Below are 10,115 nucleotides of genomic sequence, written 5' to 3' on the forward strand. Positions count from 1 at the left end.
TATAGGCCATTGCTCGTAGTGCCTCTCTGAGGGGGGCGAGTTCTGGCTTGTGGTCCCCGTTAGGTGTAAAGAACTGCATACACTTTGACTGATGCCGGAAAGGTACTATTTTAGACACTGGCTAATCCAGGAATCCGAGCATCCGGAAAATGGCCCAATCCAGGGACAATTGGGGCCGGATAAAGTTATCTGACTAGGGCAAAATGTCCATGGGAGCTGGACCAGTGGGTGTTTGGCCAGGTTAGTGGTCATTGGGCTAACAGTTGTTGTATACCACCACCAGGAAGGGAGGGAGTGACCCCTCCCTGCTGCTCAGTTCCTCTGTCCTGCCCACATTCACTATCTGCCTCGGTTGCTCCCCAAGAGATCCTTCTGTAGATTGCCAGCCTGCAGAAATTCCATCTAATAGAATAAAGGCATTCATGAAACAAGTATTTTTATAAGTTGTTATTATGCTAATAATAATGCTAAATAAAAACTGTAACCAAATATATATATGATTATGTACAGTACATCCAGATTTAACCCTTAAACTGCGCAACACGTTCTATGAAGGTTCGAGTAACTTGCAATAAATTGCGCATCACGTCACACTGATGCGATAGAGTACTAGGCAAGATTTAAACAGTCTGCGGATACATGGGATTCACCTCACCTTCATCAGGGCTCTTGTAAACAGAGAGCATTTAAAAAGAAATTGTGGACATCATTCCTGGGTGTTAGGGCCTCAGTAGTGAGTGAGCCACCAAGGCTGGCACACGCAGCATGAGCTCTCAGCACTGCTGTTTAGCTTGTGACCACAGCATTGCGTAAAAATCCCATAATACAGTATTATATGATAATGATAGTATTACAGAAGACCCCTGACTGTGATAAAAATGAATAGGGTTCTGATAATAGCAGGAGTGTTGTGATAATTAGGGCTGTAGTGGGAGGAGTAATGTTAGTGGGGAGGGAGGTAGTGTTGTCTGCTGACTGTGTGACCACCTTTTACTGTCTAGACTCACTATAGCAGGTTAGTTGTTTGGTATGGTTAAGCCAAACATGCAGGTACTTATATATAATGTGTGTATATAGTGAATAAAAGTAAAAACAGTTTGGTGGGAGGAGAATGGTGGTGAGTCAGGTGAGGTAGCGATTGACAGCCATTGGTGGGCTACGACTGGCTGTCATTGCGACTGGGCATAGCAAGTTAATAGTTCGTTATGGTGAACACAAATGTAGAAACTTATATATAACATGTATATATATACAGTAGTGTAATAACAGCAAAAGGAGTGTGGGGGAGAATCCATTTTGGTGATGGAGGTTGCGACATGTGCATGATTTGTCATGTTGGTAGGGGTGGCCACTATGGCTTTTGGGCAGTATACTGGCTTAGTTGAACAGTTATGGCGAACGAAATATGTAAATACTTATATATGTGTGTATATAGGGTAATAACAGGACAAACATTGTTTTTGGGGGAGAAATTGTAGTGGGTCTGACCTTGGATGTGTGAGGGAGGCAGCTGACTGTGTGTAGTGACGTTTGTTAGTGCTTGGACTAACTATATCAGCTTAGTTGTACAGTTGTGATGAACAAAACATGTAGATAGTTATATATAACGTCTGTTTTTAGTGTAATACACACTAAATGCAGATGTACAAACAGTACAAAGACAGCATTGTTGGGGGAGAAATTTTATTACATCTGCCCTTGAATGTGTGAGGGAGTCTGGTGCCAGCTGACTGTGTGTAGTGATGTCTCTTAGTGCCTGAACTAAATATATCACCTTAGTTGTACAGTTTTGGTGAACAAAAAACGTAGATACTTGTATATATAATGTCTGTATATAGTGAATAAAAGCAAAAACAGTATTGTGGGAGGAGAATGTGGGCAAGTGAGGTGTTGAGGGAGTGAGTGGCTGGCTGGTGTGTGGTGGTCACTTGTTGTTGCTTTTTGACTCATAATACCAATTTAGTGGTTTGTTATGGTGAACTAAACATGCAGATACTTGTATATAACCTGTGTATATAGTGTAATAACCGACAAAATAATTGTTCACTGTTTGATGAACATCAGACATTGAATCCACAACATCCATACCATAATTTTGAGTACAGTGACGGTTCACACATTTTAATATATGACACTACACACTAATGAATAATATTACAGGCAAAAAAGAAAGAAAAATCAGAGACATTGAAATAAATAGGTAATTATCTGTTTGTGGCCCCTCCTGTGTGACAGTTGGGGTGGAGCTGACCCCCCCCCCCCCCCCCTCTCTGGGATGCATGATAAGCGAGTGCCTTTTTTTTTTTTGCCAGACTTCCCCGCCCTATAGTGGGCAAAATATTCCACTTATAATTTTGTAAATATTTTTCCCATGATCACCAAATAACAGGTTTAGAAGAAAAAATAATATATATATATATGTTGTTATGTGGCTGTGGGTGACAATGGCAAAATAGCTCTTAGCAAGACAAGGGTTAAGAAACAATTATGGCTAACAGTGACGAGTGTAGGGTTATCTGAGTGAGCCAGTCTCTTTCCCCCACCACCAACACACCTCCTCCACCTGCCTTCATAACCCATACACACACTGCTTAAAAGTCAGTAGTTGAACTGTCCATAATTCATAAGTAAAAATGTATTTGTTTAAGTAATAAACAGGAAGCAATAAAACATGTTAATGATTATTAATGTATTATATTACTGTACACTTAGCATACAATGGCATAAAGCTAACAGATATAAATTTTAATATGGGCAGGAGGCTTGACACTCCCCTCCCTCCCTGGTTGGTGAAATAACACATTGATTTCAGAACACATTCTTCACTACCTTTCCTTCAGTGACTGGACTGGACTGAGCGACTAGGCCGACCCACTAGAGTAGACTGATCGACTAGAGTAGACTGACTAGACTCGGGTTAGTGATTTGACTTGACTTAGTGTCTTGACTTACTTACTTGATTTGACTTACAGACTTGGTTTGACTTGACTCTTTCTGCCTGCCTGCCTTCCCCTCCATTCCTTTTTTCCCTCGCTCCCTTCCCCTCTCCTCCCTCCCTCCCCTCTATTCCCTCCCTTCCCTTCGTTCCCTCGCTCCCTGCCTGGCTGCTTTTGGATAAGTTAATTTGGCAAACGAAGTGGATGTATGTAGAAGCATTTTTGGAAATGTGCTAATGTAAACGTTTAATTTGTAGAACGAGTATTAGTGCTGTACACCACCAGGAAGGGAGGGAGGGAGTGGGTTGGTCAGGGAGGGAGGTAGAGAGAAGTGTTGAGTGTACCAGATGTGACACTCACTTAAGCCTATGGAAAGGTGGCGCAAGAATTATATTTTTGTCTTATTGCTGTGGAGAGGTAGTTACAGTTATTAAATAACACACTATAATATCTGAAGAGTAAGTGCAGTATTTGGTTTGGTAGTTATTCATTGAAATATTGGCAAGAAAATAAAATTGGAATTAACAGAACTTAAGGTGCATATGTTAGTCATTGTACAGTGTTGCAACCTTCACGTGTTCACATACGTGTTGTTAGGCTAGATTGAGATGGGGTGATCAGGAAGGAGATAACAAACATGTGATGTCTCTTTACAGTCTCGCTCACCCACGTACCTGACTGCATGCCTACCTATTCACCTGGCTGCATAACCTAACCTGTTCATACACCTGCCTGTTTGCCCACCGACCTGTTCACCCCACGTGCGTGCTTGAATGTGTTCACCCACGAAGCCCATGTGGCTGGTATTCACCCATCCAAAACCTATGTGCCTGAACCCATGTATCCCTGCCTGCCCCACCCACTTTCCCAGGCCACGTACCAGCTATGCAGCTAACTATGTACCGAGACGCACACAGTAATGAGTGAGGTGTCACTACAAATCATGATTGCGGTATAAAAATTGTTTGAAATGGTCCGTTTTGAACTTGGATGTGAAAAAAATGTTAATCTGGAAAATGTAATAATACGGTTTGGGGGTCCTTGCCATATAGTTCAGATTAGTGAGTGGAGATAATATTACACATCATCGTGGATAGTGCTGGGAAGCCTGCGGGGCTCACCCAGAAAACTGTGTTTGATTAGAATCAACGTTGGTTTTGTCCTTTATTGTGTACAATTGTATGGATTCTGTTTTCAGAGTGGTCCTCTTTCTGACTCCTCGTCACAGGCACATGCTTCAAGCAGAAGTTGTTGAGTCGTGTTTTGAGGTATTGTGTGTGTGTGTGTTGTAGTTTTGTCACTTGAGAGTCTTGCATTGAATGTTTGGAAGGGTTATATTTATTTGTTCCCAATTGAGTGTGTTAGTGTAGAAATTGAAATGATTGAATACCCAATTTTGGTTGTTTGTTGTTTTGGACCTAGTATTGTTATTAATGTTAGTTTGGAGTTGAATGAGCTTATGGTGTGCATATGTAGTATCTATCTGAAAAGTTTGTTAGTGTATGTGAATAACAGGTTTAGTTTGTTATGTAATGTGTTGATTTTGTCACAGAATTGTTGTGACCTTTGGTTGATTATTTGGAGGGCGGTTCTGTGTTAAGATATTTTTGTTTGTCATTCTCCATTCTAGAATTGGTAGATTGAAGTCTGCAAGGAGTGTAATATACGGACCAGACTTTGGTAGGTTATCAATGATGTTGTATATTTGGTATGTAAATTCCTCAACTGTTGTATCTGGTGGTTTATATATATTAGAATAATAAATAAAATTATTTGTGGAACCTTAATTGCAAGTACCTCTTATCACCTCATTGGTTGAGTTTAATAGCTGTGTGCATACCAGGTCGTCCTTAACCAGTGCACTGTGCTTCGGGGATGTTATAGGTATAGGTTGCGAATCAAAACTGTTGCGGCTACATGGGGTCGACATCAGGTTCCTCGGGGCTCTTGTAAAGAGATGGGATACAGTTGCTGGGTGAGAGGCCCAGTACAGTACGTGCACCAGCCACCAAGACTGGTGCATGCAGCATGGGCTGACAGCACTGCTGTTGAGTTTGTGACGACAGGATGTGTAAATAATGTCAAAATAAAATTATGTAAGGGGTATTATTTAGCCATGATAGTATTAGAGAAGAGAGTGAGTTTGATAAAGACTGTGTACAATGTTCAAATATGAGTGATTCAATGCTGTTTGAGATGTTCACATTGGTAGCCAGAGTATGACAGCATTATTTAGTCCATGTAGGAATGTTGAAATGACTTGTCATGTTCCTTTACAAAATACATTTTTGTTAAAATAATCATTTACAGGATTTAGTTAGGAGGAATGTGGTGATAATTAGTTCTGTGCATAGTATTGTGGGAGGAGGAAGAAGAAGAATGTTGGAGGGAATTATGGTAATGTGTGTGTGGCAGAGACATGATAGTAGCTAAGTTGTTTGGTATAGTGAACACAAATGTGGATACTGTACTTGTATATACAGTGTAATAACAGGAACCGGAGTTAGTTGGGAGGAGGCATTGTACTTGTAGTGTAGTCTGCCATTGTGCTTTTTGTAGACAATACTAGCTTAGTTGTGGTGAATAAAACATGTAGAATGTTATAACATGTGTAAATAGTGTAATAAATAAAATAAGACTGGTGTGAGGAGGAATGTTGAAGAGTGAGTTAGGGCTGGGTGTGGTAGTTTAATCTTGTTTGTTGGGCTCGCTAATAGCAACTGTGTTGTTTGTTATGGTGAACACATATGTAGATGGGTATATACAATGTATGTAGTTTAATAACAGGAGAAATGTTTTTTGATTGATAGTAGAATATAATAGTGTATGTGTGACATATATGACTGGCATAATTGTTAGCATAATGATGTTCCACACTTTGAAGTATATAAAATCCACACTGTTGAATAATACAGAAAAAAAAAACATGAATGAGAAACATTATACTTGCTGCAACTGGTGTGCCATGGCTGATTGAGCGCAAGTGGTGCATCGTCCATAGGTGGTAATTTGCACAATTTAACAGTTTTGTCATGGGGTAAAGTATGTCGCATACAGTAAATTTTATTTGTTTGCTGTGATCAGAGACTGCATTTTAACAAAATAAGAAGGAAAGACAATATTGTTGGTGCACTATGGGTGTTTTATATTTTAATGCAGATCAGTTCAGTGGTTAATGTACAGATGTAGTATAGACCATTTGGGATAATTTGTCAATCATATGTATATAAAAGATAAAATGGAATATAGATTTGAGTATCCATTTAGTGATTGGTACTGGTAACAAAGTACATACAGTACTCTTAAATGTTGTGTCTGCTCGTGGCCGTCCTCCTCCTACGACTGTAAGCGGTGATGGGAAATGGTTGTGTATTGGCCATACTTGCTTAACCCATGGTCACTTGATGGAGTTGCACCGTGTTCCTTATTGTTGTAATTGCATTGTCCCTGTTATGGTCATGCATGTCCTGACTTACAGAATGAGTGTGTGTGTTGCTTTCTAACTGGCCCTCGCAGTGACTTGTCCCTCAATAGAGGTGTTGGTGACTGTGAGACATTTTATATTGTTTGTGTTGGGATCCTTGGTGACCCTGTGATTATTCTGCACATTTGATGGTGCGTTCTTGTGATAATTATTTACTTAGTGTGAATGGCCAAATATAGAGTTTGACTGTACTAGGAGGGCAATTATGAAATATGTATATATATTAATGTAGACGTTAGGTTTGTGGAAATGAGAATAAATAGCATATTGTGCATGAGCTGTGGAGGGTTTTTTGTAGTTGTTCATCCTGCATGAAAGGACCATTTGTGTAATGTACTGTGCTTGCTCTGTTCTCATATAAGAAGATATAGACACGAATATAAAGTTTAATAATGTATTAATCTTTGCAGATGACACTAGGATTTTCCAATATAGAGGACCGAGTCAAGTACCTGTCTAATGATGATGAAGTATGACAATGGGCCACAGAAAATAATGTGGAGTTAGCGTGTAATGGAAAAAAAAGCAAAGATCCAAGCAGAAGCCACAAATAAAGAACAAGGATGAAAGGAAAGTCAGTGTAAATGAATTAGTTGTAATAATGTTTGAAGGTTTTAGCGTATTTATATTAGTGTTTGACTGTGAATGCGGGTGGTGTTGTTTTGTCAAAGTGTCAAACCTTGACATTGCTAATTTGGTTGTGTGAGGTATCAGTGAGTTTTGTTTACTGTTGATGTTATAGTGTGTATACATAATGGTGGTAGGTTTTGTGTGAATGGTAAAAGATACATAAATTACAGTAATATAAAGTCAAATACAGTAGAGTATTTGAGCAATGTCATTAATAAGGTTGGTTAATTGTCATATAAAATGTCAGTATGTATAGGTAAATGAATAGAGCTCCGGTGAAATGTAGTTTTACAAGTGTTAAATGAAGTGTGTGGAATTTGTTGAAAGCCGTTGGCACACACCTCCATTACTAGTTTTGTGTGGTGTAGAGGGTTGGCAGTTGTGTATTTGTGCTTGAATGATTTTGTATGTAAATGTTAGTAATTGAGTATATAATACAAAATTTTATGTACAAGTAGTCATCATATGTTACAGGCACAGTCCCAGTGTCTGAGGTGCAAGGTATGTTAGTGTAGGACTGATAGTTTTGTTGATGTTTAGAAGGGTCAAAATAAGAAATATCCGAGTGGAATATGTTTTATTAGTGTATGAAACGTTTTAAATATGCATATTAAACCCGGCCAGTTGCACCAATTATGGAGTAAGAATTAAGAAATGGTTGGAAAGTTATGGCTGACATTTGCTTCTTGAGGGTCTCCATTAAATAGATTTAAGGTTTGGAATTTGCGTATGCATCCGTTACTGGGGTGAGGGCGACAGAGTAATGCATGCTGTAGTGAGTGACAGCACAGTCCTTGCAGCATTACTTAGAAATGATGAGATTGAAATAAGAATAATTTGTGATGGTGTCATAGAAGAATTGTAATGTGATAAAGAGTGCGTACACTGTTGAGATATTGGGGAACACAATGTGTTAATGGATAGGTGAACCACACTGGTCTCATATCCCGGCGATATATTATGTCGACAACATGAGGCAGACATGCAAAGGAGAAGTTAGGGTTTATGAAATGGGACGTGTTAGTTTATATAAACATGTTGAAAAATAATAGTCTTTAGGAATGAATATCCAGGAATTGGATAATAATAGAAATGTGGATGTCATTAATGGTTAGAGTCTTGTGCTAGTTTGTGTTTATTATGTTGGGAAAAAAAAGTTAGTGATATTGTGTAATAAGAGCAACACCCAAAAAGTACTGTGTGTTAGTGGCACAAGTATATCTGTGTATAGTAAGTTGTGCGAAACAATTAGTATTATGAGATGTCATTGCAACTGAAAACACTATGTGAATATATTAGAAATAAGAGAAAAGTATATATTCAGTGTGTGGAACATAAGTGGAGCTATGCTGAACATGTCAGGATGGAAGTAGAACTGATGTATGTAATTGTGAATGGAAAAAAGTGCATAGTTATATATAAAGTGTAACAAGAAGAACAGTGTGCATGTTTACAAATGGTTTATCAAGTAACAGGTGAGTGACTCTGTGCAGTCATTTGATAGTTACAGTGAAAATTGTGTTATCTATTTCCTTACATATTTAACATTGGGAAAAAACTATTTACAGGAAATGATGTAAGAGTTTAGTTTTGTCAAATTGGTGTGTGGAGAGTTAAATCTTGACTGTAATGATGGTGGATGTTCCTCTGGTACTATCACTAATAGTGAACATGTAATGCAGAGGTGATAAATATTATTTTTAAGTAGCAGGTGTGGATTGTCACGAAGAAGTAATGTTTCAAACATTGTTTGGTTAATGAGAATGGGTAAAAGAACATATATAGTTAATTAAGAGCAATATAATGACCTTTTGTGAAATAATGTTCAATAAATCAGAGAAGTATAGGTGTGTGTCGTGTACAGTAACATGTTTAATGGGGTTTTGAGAGCCGTAGGCAATATATTGAAAGGATGTAGTGGGGAAAATTAAGTTGACAGGTATGTTATAAATATTAGTTGTAGAAGAATGAGTGCAAAGTTTGGTAAAAGCAAATAATTGTATGGTTGTCATGTCGAAGAATGTAGAGAAAATGCATAAAGGAATGTGAACACGAATAGTAATGAACCGAGTTTGTTGAGTAATTGTTTCCAAAGTAGATTATGGTTAATATAAATTGTAGTAGGTTTCTCATGTTGAAGACTAATATTATTATTTTGTTTCAGGTTTGTGATAACCTTGAAGTTTATAAAACCAATTGGTGTCCATCTTGCAGGACTAGGAATGAAATTTTGGACAGGCAACAGCATAAGGGTTTAAAATGTAAAGTAAGAAGGCCATAATGTTGAACATTTTGTATGTTCATAATCACTGCAATTGAAGTGTTATTAAGAAATGTATAGTATGTAAGAGGATTGGTAGCTAAAATAATGATAGTTGGGACTTAAATTAACTTAATCCGCGTAAGAAACTAAGTATAGAAATTGTTATAGCTTGATGTAATTAAATAAGAGCGTGTAATATAGAAATGCAAGGAATAGTATGAAGGATATTAATAAGTGTACATAGTCTACACCGATTATATTGTGGGTGTCAAGTACAATTTATAGTAATGCATGTAGATGTGTAGTATAGAGTTAGTAAATAATTGTTAGCTTCATAAAGACATTGTAAATATTGAATAATGTTGATGGTAGAGACTATTGAGTAGCTTTATAGTAAATGAAAGATTTAGCTCATAATGCAAAGTTAGTATAGATTAAATTAAGTGACAATAACAGCATAGTTGTATATGAGTTAGCTTGAAATGTAATAAGGTTATTAGTTTGGAAGAAAATAGAAATTGTCAATAACCAATAAAAATGTGAAGTTTGTATAGGGTCTGGTATAATAATACTGTGCTGGCTTGAGTAAAGGAAAGAAGTGATCAATATTACTAGGTCATTGGATAATAATGTAATGACTATGTATACATCACCTACAAATAAGTTTAGCTTTATTAGAGAATAATGTTGGCATATGGAAGAGGTATTTGTATTATGCAGGTGATAGCACTAGGGGGGGGCGCGGCCTGCCTTGGTTGTTGTTCATTATTGAGAAATGTGATGTCTCTAATATTGGATGGTA

Source organism: Procambarus clarkii, chromosome 66 (assembly GCF_040958095.1).
Source record: "Procambarus clarkii isolate CNS0578487 chromosome 66, FALCON_Pclarkii_2.0, whole genome shotgun sequence".
In the NCBI taxonomy this organism is placed as follows: Eukaryota; Metazoa; Arthropoda; class Malacostraca; order Decapoda; family Cambaridae; genus Procambarus; species Procambarus clarkii.